Raw genomic sequence first — 4,285 nt, forward strand, 5'->3', positions numbered from 1 at the left:
CATATCTCACTCGCACTCGATGGGCCCATCTAAAACTCTATCTCTCTCCCTCGTTCTCTCTCCATCTCACATGCACACACACAATCTCATGCCCATCTAGCCAAGTATGATGGTCTCTCACTCAATTGTAGGCACACGTAGTCCCCCCTATATGTATATGACTAGCTACTTAGTCTCCATCACAAACATGTGCATGGTCTATCTCGATTTCTCTCGGGGCATCTTTCTATCGCGCACGCACTCCCTCGATCTCCCACCCATATAGTCCCCTCACGATCTCGAGGGGATCTCTCTATCACAAACACACCCTCTCTCCCTCCCCATGTGTCCATGCCATCCATGTGTCCCTCTCGACCTTTTTTCCTTGTTGGCCAGACCTCTATTGGACATGTGCTATAGGGGTGTCTCTCTCCGTTGCAAACAATCACACACTAGCTATCTTCGTGTATCTCCTCGCCTCGTTTTTCCATCTCGGAGATGCATGCGTGATATGTTTGCATAAGAAACGAAAAAAACACTCTCTCTCTAATTTATCGTTTGTTGTCACTTTCTCTTTCACACACATACTCTTTTTGCACACTTACTCATTCTCCTTCACACGCACTTGATCTGTCTCGACCGAGGCACTCTCCTCGGGCCATAGCATATAGATTTATTGAAAAGTCAAACATCACAAAGTTTGACCATGTACATGGAGAAAAAGAATTACAACTATTACGGCAAACATATACCATTAGATTCACCATGAGATGTAGTTTTGTATGATGTATCTTTGGTATTGTAGATATAAATAACATTTGTGTAAACCTGATCAAAGTTTCCAAAGTTTGACTTCTAAAAAATTTACATGCATTGCATTATCGAGCGGATGGAATATCTCTTTCCCCCTCTCCGCTATCTCACACACCACTCAGCCTTATCGGGGATCCTCAATCTCTCTCAAACTTTATTGGTCAGTTTGGTTCGTGACCTGACCCTCATGCCTTGATGGCCGGTACTGCCTGGTGTGGACGTGAGATGTAAAATATTTCTGCCTGTCCAGGCTTGTGTGGTGCTGAAGTGTTTGGTTCATGCCTGGGCCAGGCAAAGCATCAACGTCCCATCAATCAATCCATGCATCAATTATTTAATGCTAATATCCATCCATGTTGTTGTTAGCCTCGTGGCCGCACAACCAGGCATGGCCAGGCGTTCGAAATCGGTCGCCTGGGCCAGGCTACTTGCAGTGTCTGGAGTTCAGCCAGGCTAATTAAAGTGCAAGGGAACCCAGGTCAAACGGGCTTTCTTTTTCACAGGGTAGCAACCAAACAAGCATGCATGAAATCCAGCCACAACCCCAGGCCAGGCAAAAGATGCTCAGGACGCAAGCCAAACTGGCCTTATATCTCCCTGGTTCACACATACACATGTCTCGCTCATTCTATACATATAGACCCATCCAACACTCTCCGCCCTTGTTCTCTCTCCATGTGACACGCACCCCCCCTAAGTACCATAATCCCTCACTCCATCATAGGCGCAAGCACTCCCCCTCCCTCCTAAGTATGATTATCTCTTACTAGCCATCAGGAACACACGTATTGTCTCCTTCCATCCATACGTCTATCTCGATATCTCTCGGGGCATCTTCTACCGCGCACACACCTTGTCACTCGATCTCCCACCCATGTAGTCCCATCACGATCTCCAGGGGATCTCTCTATGACAAACATACACTCTCTCCTCCCCATGTCTGCATTTTCTACGTCTCTCTCGACCTCTCTCCCTTGTTTGTCAGACCCCTCTTGGCCACGTGCTAGGGGTCTTGCTCTCTCAGTTCCAAACAACCACACACTATCTCCTCACCTTGCCTCCGTTGTCGAAGATGCATGTGTGATATGTTTGCATAAGACACGCACGCTTTTTCTCTACTTTTATCGTGTGTTGTCCATGTCTCTTTCACACACGCACACACACTTTTTTCACTCTCTATCTCTCTCTCTCTCTCTCTCTCTCTCTCTCTCTAGTTAGGGACTCTGTCACGTCCATAAGCATATGGATGTTTTGAAAAGTCAAACCTCGGAAAAGTTTGACCAGGTATATGTGGAGAAAAACATTTACATCTGGAATGATCATTAGATTCATCACAACATGTACTTACTTCATACTATCATTTATCTTTGGTATTGTAGATATAAGTAATTTCTTTATAAACTTGGTCAAAGTTTCAAAATTTTGACTTAAAAAATGTTGGAACTACATTATCGAATGGAGGGAGTAGCTCTTTCTCTCCCTCTCTGCTATCTCTCACGGGCCTCCCCTCTCACTCACACTCTCTATACCGACGGATTATATGCTCACTGTGTCAGCGTATAGCTCCGTATATTGTTAGGTGACCGGTCAACCAATCCACATGCTGCCTTGTCAACTCATGTTATGTATCTTCGTGTGCTGGCCCATGTGGCAGTGGGTGAAAATAAGTAAACTAGAGGCCCATCTGACTTCCGTGAAGTAAACAAAGTTGAAACCACTCGGGGTAGCACCCCGCACGCTAGTAAATTGAGGACGCGTTGAGGACAAACTTCTTGCGCGCGAAGGACGCACTCGCGCACAATTCACCACTGCGCGGCAGCATGCACAGAAGGACGCACTCACGCACACCCAGCACACAACACACACCAGCACACGTGTACACCAACGTCGCTGCCGGTTGAGATGGACGGCAAGGCAGCCAACAAGCGGAGGCGGCTCGAGCCAAAACCGCATCCGGCGAGCCTGAACTTCATCAGTAGCCTCCCCGATGACATGCTGCTCATCATCATCGGCCTCCTCCCCACCAAATCTGTCGTGTGGACCACCCTGCTCTCCCGGTGGTGGCACCCCCTCTGGCACTGCGTCCCCCTCAACCTCACCATCGACAGCTGCCTCTGCGATGGGGATTGCAAACGCATGGCCGCAGTCTCCAAGATCCTTTCATCGCACCCTGGGCCAGCCAGACGCCTTGACATCTGCATGTTCAGTATCAACTGCAAGGTCCAACCCAAGTTCGACGAGTGGTTCTTATCCCCCGCCCTAGATCAGCTCGAGGAGCTCAGCTTTGAAGCTGGACGATGTCGCTCTCTGCCACCGTCCGCGCTCCGCCTCACGCCAACGCTGCGCCGTGCCAGCTTCAGCTCCTGCTATCTTCCCCAGATTAATGCCGAGCCCGCCCTTCTTCTCCCTCAACTCAAGCAGCTCGACCTCTTCGACATTGTCATCTTGAATAAGGCTATGGAGCACCTGCTCCGCAGCTGTACTGCGCTTGAGTACCTTCGTCTTGAGCAGATCCACGGGTTCATTAGCCTCCACATCGCCTCGACGAATCTCCGATGGATTTATGTGTCTTGCTGGCCCCGCAACAAGACATCAATTGGGAAGAGATCACTCCAGCTGTACCATATCATGGTCATTGAGAATGCGCCTTTCCTTGAGAGATTGCTTGTATTGGATCTAGAAGGTCCAACAAAAATCAGGGTCATTGATGCACCAAAATTGACAGTGTTGGTGTACTCGTCTGCCAAATTCTCCGAACTCTTTATTGGATCCATAATCGTTCAGGTACAACACTCATCTTCTTCTCCGTCTTCTTGAAATTCTCATTTTAAATTTCTTCTTGATGTATTTACGACCGTCTTCCAGAAAATGATTCCCACAAGCTTGACCCAGTCCATGCGCACAGTGAAGATCTTAGCACTAAAATCTATCAGCCCCAATCTGGATCAAGTTGTTGGATTCCTTACATGCTTTCCGTGCACGGAGAAGCTACTCATCAAGGTGAAACTTCTTTCCTATAAGTAAACGGTAATCACAACGTAGCTCAATTTTTTTGTAATTTTCCCAAATTATGATGACAAGTGTAGTGTTCAAAACTGCATCGATGCACTGCACCGAAAGAAATGTTTTTAGTATTTTTTCTCACGTGATCACCTACATCGTTTTTATGATGTACTACTATAGTAGCCTAGGCTAGTCATAGTGGAAAGTAACTTAGACTACTCCAAAAACACTATGGTTACCCTAAGAGCAAGTACTACCTCCGTCCTGGTTTACTCTTCCAATTTTGTAGTATCAAAATTTGACCATAGATTTAACTGACAAAATGTTAATGCATGTCACTAAGAACTATATCGTTGGATTCGTATTTGAACATAAATTCAAATGGTGTAACTTTTAGTGACATGCATTGGCATTTTCTTAGGTAAATCTATGGTCAAAATTTTATACTAAATACAAGGTAGTATTCCCTCCATCCCAAAATTCTTGTCTT

Source organism: Triticum dicoccoides, chromosome 4B (assembly GCF_002162155.2).
Source record: "Triticum dicoccoides isolate Atlit2015 ecotype Zavitan chromosome 4B, WEW_v2.0, whole genome shotgun sequence".
NCBI classification, from domain to species: Eukaryota; Viridiplantae; Streptophyta; class Magnoliopsida; order Poales; family Poaceae; genus Triticum; species Triticum dicoccoides.